The sequence below is a fragment of the Zingiber officinale genome, chromosome 10B (genome assembly GCF_018446385.1).
Source record: "Zingiber officinale cultivar Zhangliang chromosome 10B, Zo_v1.1, whole genome shotgun sequence".
NCBI classification, from domain to species: domain Eukaryota; kingdom Viridiplantae; phylum Streptophyta; class Magnoliopsida; order Zingiberales; family Zingiberaceae; genus Zingiber; species Zingiber officinale.
Genome location: NC_056005.1, coordinates 80524016 through 80533383, shown reverse-complemented (window position 1 = coordinate 80533383; position 9368 = coordinate 80524016). Strand labels below are relative to the sequence as shown.

General features: G+C 42.1%; 1 long non-coding RNA gene across 1 annotated transcript; it reads right to left on the bottom strand.

Moving 5' to 3' along the window:
* Positions 1-591: 591 nt before the first annotated feature.
* LOC122028747 lies at positions 592-1128 on the bottom strand. Its single transcript, XR_006124944.1, has 3 exons — positions 999-1128; positions 821-903; positions 592-611 (listed from the first exon to the last, which is right to left on the bottom strand). It is a non-coding gene; the product is annotated as an uncharacterized LOC122028747 (long non-coding RNA).
* Between the last annotated feature and the right edge of the window lie 8240 nt (positions 1129-9368).

The window sequence follows — 9368 nt, the reverse complement described above, 5'->3', positions numbered from 1 at the left end:
AGCGCAATGCTCTCAACTCCGGTACTCGAAGACGGGAGGAATCCCTGCCGGATAACACGTTGTGTCACACTACCCATGAGCGGACCAACGGTGCCTAACAGAGTCCCTGCTGCAACACACTCAGCCTAAATCGACCACTAACCCATGAGTGGTGGTGTGTGCAGATCCATGTAACTGATGATGTGCTCAACAATAATGGAGCGGACTATCGCACAGCATGCAATCATGCAAATGGTGCATGGCACTAACCACAAGAATATCCTGACCTAATCCACATATATATATAAATGCATCAAAGGTCAACGAATCCAAAACAATCCAAAGGTATACAGGAGGTATAAAACCTAGGTCATGAACATGGTCAAGCATGGCATATCACTACCCCTATAAGCATGTATAAACAGGTAAAATATACCCGAGATGCAAAACCAATCAATCAATCAAGCATGTAAGATTTGGGTAGTGATTAACCGAAACAGATAAGAAACACAATTAATGCAACATGTTAATTTAATTACTAAGCATATCAAATGACATAAGTCAAAAGTACCCGCCTCCAAATCGAAATGGTCCAGTCCGACAAATCGAAATACTCGTCTCGAATCAAAGTCCTGTGTCAAACGAATAAATCTTTTTATTTAGCTACACTCCAAACGAATAGCTAAATAAAATCCTTAACAACAATTCAGAGCAAAACCCTAAATATTTCCTTCGTTTAGATTAACCCTAACGATCAAGGTGAACAACATTTAACCATGTAAATCCTAATTCACCACAAAACGTATCACAAGCCTACAATTTACCAAATTCCAAAACTCACCCAAATCCGTATACTTTGTCGTTAATTTGTCGAGGATGCACCCGTTGCCAAAACTGTGGCTGGTACTAGATTTAACCACTGACCTATACATCAAACACCCAAAATTCATAGTCAATACATTCACCTCTGTGAATCAAACCCTAACATTAAATTCACAGTCTTTAAACCAACAACTTACCATAAACCAAAGGCTCGGTAGAACCCGAGGCAGCAACTCATGCAAGGGGTGAGGCTCGGCTATGGCAGAAGGAAAGGGTCGGCTCTGCTCGGACTGAGGGACGGTAGTAACCAGGGTGCTAGGGCACCGGCGATGACTCAAGTGCCGGCTAGAGGAAGAGCGATCGCCTCTGGTGGTCCTGTGACCGGTGGTTCAGCGTCGGTGTGCAGGTCCAAAGAGGGGAAAGGGCGGCGCCAATAGATGTCGGGCGACGCTCAACGGTGTGCGAAGGAGGAGAGGCTAAGAGAAAAAGGCAGTCGGGCGGCGCCGGGTAGCTAGGGCACCGAGGGGTGCGGCTCGGGAAGAAGAAAAGGAGAAGAGAAAGTGGCCGATTGCGTCGCCGGTGGCTAGGGCTTCGGCAAGGGATCGACTGCCGGCGTTCGGGAAGAAGCAACCGCCAGCCGACGGTTAGGGCACCAAAGGTGAAGGTGCGCGGCGGCGTCGGGGAGAAGAAGGAAGAAGAGGTGCGGGAACGGCTCGGGTTCGGCGACAATTGCAAAGGAAATAAAGAAAAATAAAAGGAAAAAGATATATAAATATAAACTTTTCCTCGCTTAATTCAGGTAGCTTAAACAAGCTTTTTCGGGCCCAGTTTTTATCCCCGTGAACTTATCCGTACGAGCTCCGAAAAATTCCCGAAAAATATCCAAAAATTCTGAAAAATTCCCTTATTCATGTCCGCCTATTTCCGGTATTTTACAAATAGAGTCGTCAAGGTGGTCCGCCTAGCAAACTCGCAAAGGACAAGCCGATGCCAAGGCGGTGGTCACCCTACAATGTGGAATAGCCAAAGATCAGCTTGTCAAGGTAGGTCTATTTGTGAGTGCAAAGGATTTGTGGAACAAACTCATTGAGCTCCAAGAAGGAACTCGAGACTCTCGGATCGCCAAGAGAGACTTGTTCCTAAACCAACTACAAAATCTCACCATGAAGGAGAACGAAACGGTAAGTGAACTACACGGAAGGTTCAAAGAGATCATCAATGGTCTTCATTCCATAGATGAACGCGTAGAGAATCGCGATCTTGTAAGGTACGCTCTCAAAGCTTTTCCGAGGAATGCCTTGTGGTCATCTATGGTAGATGCCTACAAGGTCTCCAAGGATCTTTCAATTGTTAAGTTAGATGAATTCTTTTGTGAAATGGAACTTCATGAACTTGCTAACAAGGGTCAAAAGGAGAAAGGTATTGCTTTAGTTGCAGGAGAAAAGAGCAAGGATGGAAAAAAGGAAGAAAGAAAAGAAGAAGGAGAAAGAAATTCCTACATCCTCATCCTCCTCCGAGTCCGATGATGAAGGTGAATCATCATCAAGCGAGATGGCCAACTTCGTGAGAAGAATCATGAGAAGGAGCCGGAGATACAAAGGGAAAGGTAAGTCTATTGATCAAAATATTGATAAGACTAACGTTACGTGTTATGAGTGTAGCAAGAAAGGACACTATCGGAGCGAGTGTCCAAAACTCAAGAAGAAGGAAGAAAGGGCCAAGAAGAAGAAAGCTCTCAAAGCTTCTTGGGATGAATCCTCCTCAAGCTCATCAGAGGAAGAGAAGGAGAAAAGCACTCGTCAATTAGCGCTCATGGCAAGGGAGAAATCGAACTCCGGAAGTGATACTTCAACCACGGCTTCATCATCTTCGGATGATGAAGAGGTAACTTCTCCACATTTAGAAAAATGCTATAAAACTATTGCACATTTATCAACTTTGCTTAAGAAATCAAAAACTGAAATCAAATTATTAAAAGAAGAAGCAGAACACTTGAAGACTCTTAGGGAAGATGAGGTTGATGACCTTCATCAAGAGCTTCTTGAGGATGAAAACAAAGCCTTAAAGAGTGAAGTTGAGAAACTCAAGAAAATGCTTGAGAAATTCCCAACTAGCTCTAAGACCTTAGATATGATTCTAAATGCCCAAAGGACGGTCTACAACAAGGCTGGATTAGGATATCAACCTAAGGAGTCTAGTTTCATTTCCTTAGTGTCTAGAACCCAATTTCATAAATCACATGCTTCTAGGGTTCATGAGACTAGGAAGGGTGTGACCAAAGCATGAGTTCCTAGGTCTTTCATTGTAGATGCATTAGGTCCCAAGATTTGGGTACCTAAAACATCTATCTTTCGTGTCTTGTAGGCATTTGTCAAGGGGGAGCATCTATCAACTTGGTTTGTTGATAGTGGATGCTCCAAATGACCGGGACAAGTCACTCTTTACTACCCTTCAAAACAAAAATAGAGGTAATGTGTCCTTTGGTAATAATGGTAGTCTTAAGGTTATAGGAGTTGGAGATATTCAAATATCCGAATGTCTCTAAATCAAAAATGTCCTTCTAGTCAAGGGGATGACCTTTAATCTCCTAAGTGTTAGCCAATTGTGTGATACGGGTTACACAATTGAGTTTCATTCAAGTCAATGTCTGGTCAAACACATTGACACACTTGACACGGTACTAGTAGGCACAAGGGTAGATAACATTTACCAAGTATCCTTTAAAAGTGCTACTAATGCCTCTGCTAAGTGTTTCATGTCAAAAGAAGAAGAATCATGGCTGTGGCATAGAAGGTTGGCCCATGTAAACATGAAGAATATTCGAAAGCTGGCCAACAAAGGATTAGTGCGAGACTTACCAAGCATCAAGTATCAAAAGACAAAATTATGTGATGCATGTCAGAAGGGTAAGCAAACAAAAGCGGCTCATAAAGGTAAAAGCGCTGTAAGTACATCTACTGCTTTAGATTTATTGCATATGGATTTGTTTGATTGCAGTAATGTTATTTCATTGAATGGGAGTAGATACTGTTTAGTGATCATTGATGATTTTACTAGATATACATGGACCTTCTTTTTGAAAAATAAGGATCAAACCATAGATGTTTTTGTTTCTTTTTGTAGAAGAACTGAAAATGAAAAATCGACAATGATTAAAACAATTAGAAGTGATCATGGTGGAGAATTTCAAAACCATAGATTTTTAGAATTTTGTCAAGAAAAAGGATATAGGCATGAGTTCTCTACTCCAAGGACCCCACAACAAAATGGAGTTGTGGAGAGAAAGAACCGAGTCTTGCAAGAGGTTGCACGAAGCATGCTCAATGAGTACTCATTACCGAGCTACTTATGGGCTGAAGCGGTAAATACCGCTTGCTATGTGCAAAACCGAGTCTTGATACATAGGTTTTTAGGAAAGACTCCCCATGAACTTTGGTTTGGGAAACCCCCTACAATTAAACATCTTAGAGTGTTTGGTTGTAAGGTGTTTATCTTGAACACCAAGGATCATCTTGGAAAGTTCACGGCTAAGGCTGACGAAGGGATACTAGTCAGGTACTCTCTCACCAGCAAAGCCTATCGAGTCTACAACAGTAGGACTAAATTGATTGAAGAGTCCTCGGATGTAGCATTTGAAGAAATCCCTAAATCGAATGATCAATCAAAGGATGTAGGAGAAATTCAATTTGAACTTAGAAATCTAAGCTTAAATGATCAAAACATAGAAAGAGTCGAGGCTGACTCCGATGACGATGAGCAAAGGCAAGAGAGGGCTCAGTCTGATCCTTTACCTGATACTGAGCCCTTGCTTGTGTCTAGTGAGATCACTCATGAGGCACCGTCAACACCAAGGCAATCTAGGATAGCCTCTAGTTATCCCCAAGACCAGATTGTGGGAGACATTCAACAAGGGGTTAGGACTAGATCATTCTTCAGAAATGAGTCTAATGAGGTCGCTTTGATCTCAGAAATTGAACCAAAATTAGTTGATGAGGCATTGGACGATCCTGATTGGATCATAGCTATGCAAGATGAGTTAGGTCAATTTGAAAGGAGCCAAGTGTGGGACTTAGTTCCTAGACCTAATAAGACCCCCATTATTGGAACCAAATGGGTCTTCAAAAATAAGTTAAACCAAAAGGGAGAAGTAGTAAGAAACAAGGCAAGACTTGTAGCCAAGGTCTATAGTCAAGTCGAAGGCCTCGATTATGATGAGACTTATGCTCCCGTGGCTCGATTAGAGTCCATTCGTTTAATGCTAGCTTTTGCTGCACATAGAGGCTTCAAGCTTTATCAAATGGACGTTAAATCGGCCTTCTTAAATGGTTTCATTAAAGAAGAGGTCTATGTTGAACAACTACCGGGGTTTGTGAATACCGAAGTTCCAAACCACGTGTACAAGCTCAAGAAAGCTCTTTATGGGCTTAAACAAGCACCTCGAGCATGGTACGAAAGGTTGTCAACTTACTTATTAGAAAAGGGTTTTGTGAGAGGTCAAATAGACCCAACACTATTTCTGCGTAGAGATAGTGAAAACATATTTGTAGCCCAGGTGTATGTCGATGACATAATTTGTGGCTCAAACAACAAGGGCTATTTGAATGAATTTATCACTCACATGGAAAGTGAGTTTGAGATGAGTCTGGTGGGAGAATTGACATTCTTCCTTGGACTTGAAATCAAACAAACTCGAGATGACATTTATGTCCATCAAACAAAATACACTCAAGAGATGCTCAAGAAATTCAAAATGAGTAACTCTAAGGAAGTATCCACTCCAATGGCAACAAACACTCGCCTTGACAATGATGAGAATGGAAAACCAGTTGATCTAATGCAATATAGAAGCATGATCGGTAGTCTTCTATATCTCACAGCTAGTCGACCAGACATACTTTTTGCTATGGGCATGTGCGCTAGATATCAAGTCTGTGCCAAGGAATCTCATTTAATTGCAGTTAAGAGAATTCTGAGATACTTTAAGGGCACAATTAGAGTAGGTCTATGGTACCCTCGTACGGAGTCTTTTGACTTGATAGGTTATACCGACTCCGATTACGCTGGGTGCAAATTGGATCGGAAAAGCACTAGTGGGGGTTGCCAATTTTTAGGTTCATCATTGGTTAGTTGGTCAAGTCGGAAGCAACATTGTGTTGCTCTCTCCACGACCGAGGCTGAATACATTGCCATGGGAGAGAGTGTCTCACAATTGTTGTGGATGATCCACACTCTAGAAGATTATGGACTTTCGTATAAGGGAGTGCAAGTGTTGTGTGACAGCATCAGCACAATAAACCTAACAAAAAATCCAGTCCATCATTCAAGGACCAAACATATTGAAGTGCGCCATCACTTCATTAGAGATCACGTAGCTAGGGGAGACATTGCACTCACATATGTTGAGTCAAAGTCAAACCTAGCCGATATCTTCACCAAACCTCTTCCGGAAAATGAATTTAGTCATTTGAGGAGAGAATTGGGAATGTGTTTGGCTCAATAGGAAATTAGGACCCCATTATGATCAATAAGGACAATTAAAACACCAAGAGAAATTGGGAAATCAATTTGGGCAACTTGGGGACATTTCACACAAACTATAGGATTAACAAATGATTTTTGTTTGCTAGAAATGGGGTGAGATGCTAGGATCAGCCGAATTATTCAAAATGTATCATGCATCCCTTGAATAATTAGGTTGAAGAGACATAAATTGAGTATGGGGAAGACCATTACATAATTCATGTGTATTTGGTTCCTAGATCTTACTCATATATTCCAACCAAGGAAACTTGGTTGGACCTTTATCTAGAAATAATGTAACTTTGGTCGATGGACTGTTTGATACATTTGAACGAGACTTTTCATGATTTTGATTGAAACTAGGACAAGTCCTTGAAAGAATGATAGCAAGTTGGTTATATTTTGATAAACTTGAAACTGAACATAACAAGGTCGAAAATCTCAGTTTTCAGGCCTTAAGTTGCTTGTTTCCTAAATGTCTGAAATTTTCGGGCTATAAACAATTTTAGACCATAATTTTTAGGAAATAGTTATGTTTGTAGATCCTCCAGGTTCTAGGTACTGAACTTGGAAGGTTTCCTGGAGACACTTCTACGAATTATCGAACGTCTCTACGAATTTCAGTTACTGAAATTACTGGAAAAATTTAAGTATCAGACACTGATGGTCTACGGACCGAGCTCTCCACCCTTCTATGTGTAATCTGATCGGTCTACAGACTGATCAGGTAGTTCCCTGATCGGTCCGGGGACCGATCAGGTCAATCTAGTACACAGAGGTCTACTGATCACCTTCTGATCGGTCTACAGACCGATCAGAAGGTTCCCGGATCGGTCCAGGGACCGATTAGCGACTACTGATTGTCTCCTGATCGGTCTACGGACCGATCAGGGTGTTCCTAGATCGGTCCATGGACCAATCAGGAGGCTCCTGATACCTCTTGATCGGACAGCCGTCCGATCATTTCATCATCTATACACCCATCATCTCCCTTAAAACTTCCTGATCCTTTCTTTTCCCTCTTCACGCGGAAGCCCTAGCCGACTCTTCCCTACACCTCACCTCTTCTCTTCTCTTTGCACGCCGGAACCCTAGCCAAAGCTCTAGCCAAAACTTCAATAGCACCAAGATAACTCCATACTTCTCTAGAACTTGGCATTTCGGTCTCATTTCTCACCATATCTGTGGTTTTTGTTTCGGGTGGCTCCGGTGCTCACTTACTTGCCCCATTATATCACTTTGTTAACCTTTAGAAAGAAACCAGTGGGTGAGGGGACCTCTAAGTCACCTGAGAAGTCGAAGTCTAAGGCTCCTTCCCGACCTCAACCATCTGTCTCCGGGAGATTCCCGAACCACAATTTTGAGGAAGCCTTTAGACAAAGAACCTTTAAATTACTCCTTGTAGGTCTGTGGATCGAAAATTCATGGACGAATTTTGTCCAACTGTGTCAGAAATCATTGCCTACTACAAACTTGATACACTTATCTATTTAGAACGAGATATCAATTATGACTTAGTATCTGAGTTTTATAACAATCTTCATCAAACTAATGATGTAAGTTATAAAACAAGAGTTGCTAAGCGGACTCTTGATTTCAGTTTCTCAGCCTTCTTTGACTATCTAGGTTGCCGGAGGTGTTCCGGAAATGTCTTTTCTATATATCCAGACTTACCCGACCCCTTACCTGAGCCCTTTGATGTATCACCTGACTCTATTTATGAGTATTTCTTCAGACATCCTAGACCGGGTGGGCTAGATGAATTAGATGTTGATTTTCCTACTTTTGCAGCCTTGAGATTATCTCCTCAAGATTACATTCTTTTTAAAATTGTCACGAACTGCCTTCTGCCTATCACATCTAAACCATTGTCTGAGATCTGACCGTATCATTACCTGATGCTTTATGGATTGCGTCGGCGTCTCGACTTTGACATTATGTCCAGCATCTACTCTTCGATCATCTCCTATAGCGAGCCAAATAGCTTCACTGTTTATATGCCTTATGGGCATATAATTACAGATTGGCTCGAGACCCTTCAGATTGATGTCTCCAAGGGTAGAATAGTCAAGATGGTCAGGCAAGATTGCAGACTTGGGAAACGGACATTTTCCAAGTCTGGCATCATAGGACAAAATGGGGATGTTCGGTGGAAGGATGGGAGAGCTCTAGGTGAGTTACCACGGGGACCTCCACGACAGGTTGCAGCTACTCCTGTTGCTGCTCCTCCTGCTGCTGATGATGGAGAGGCCGATCCTGATCTGCGCTGGCAGATCGTCGAGCTGGTTGCTGAGCTTCACGGGCTGCGCGTCCGGATTGACCAGCGCTACGATGATTTACGCAGTCAGCAGCTGGCGACACATCAGGCGATTATGGATTGGATGGCCAGATACCCACCTCCGCAGGATTTCCCTGGCTATCCATCCTCGAGCAGCGGCATGCCACCTCAGGGACCCTTTCCTCCCATTGATGATGCTGATGCTCCTCATGATGAGGAGGCTGACTGATACACATTGTCTTTTGATGTCATTATGACTGTCTATGTTTTGGATGTTGTTTGTTGGATATTTACGTCTGACCTGGGTACTTGTTCATTTCATCTATGTATGCTGTTCATCCTCTTGTTTTCCTTATGTTTCACTTCTTATTGGTTTTTAATATGCTGTTCATATGCCATGACTTGTATGTCTCTTATTTCTTTATCACTATCTTATAATACACGTAGAGGTATTCTAGGTGAATTAAGAAAAAGACAGTATGTGTTAAGGGGGAGTCCTTAACATTCTCTTACCTAATTCGCACCTTTTCGGTGTTTGACAAAGGGGGAGAAGATAACTAAGTTTAGAGATAAATGGAAGTTTGGCTTTAGGGGGAGGACCTTGATTCCTCTATCCTTACATGGTGTTGTATATGTCTTAGGGGGAGGATCTTGATTCCCCTAAAGTTAGGGAAATATGGAAATATGAACATTTCTGATCTAAACTTAAATCGTGTTGTCAAACAACAAAAAGGGGGAGATTGTTGATACAGTCTGACCTGGCTGTTAT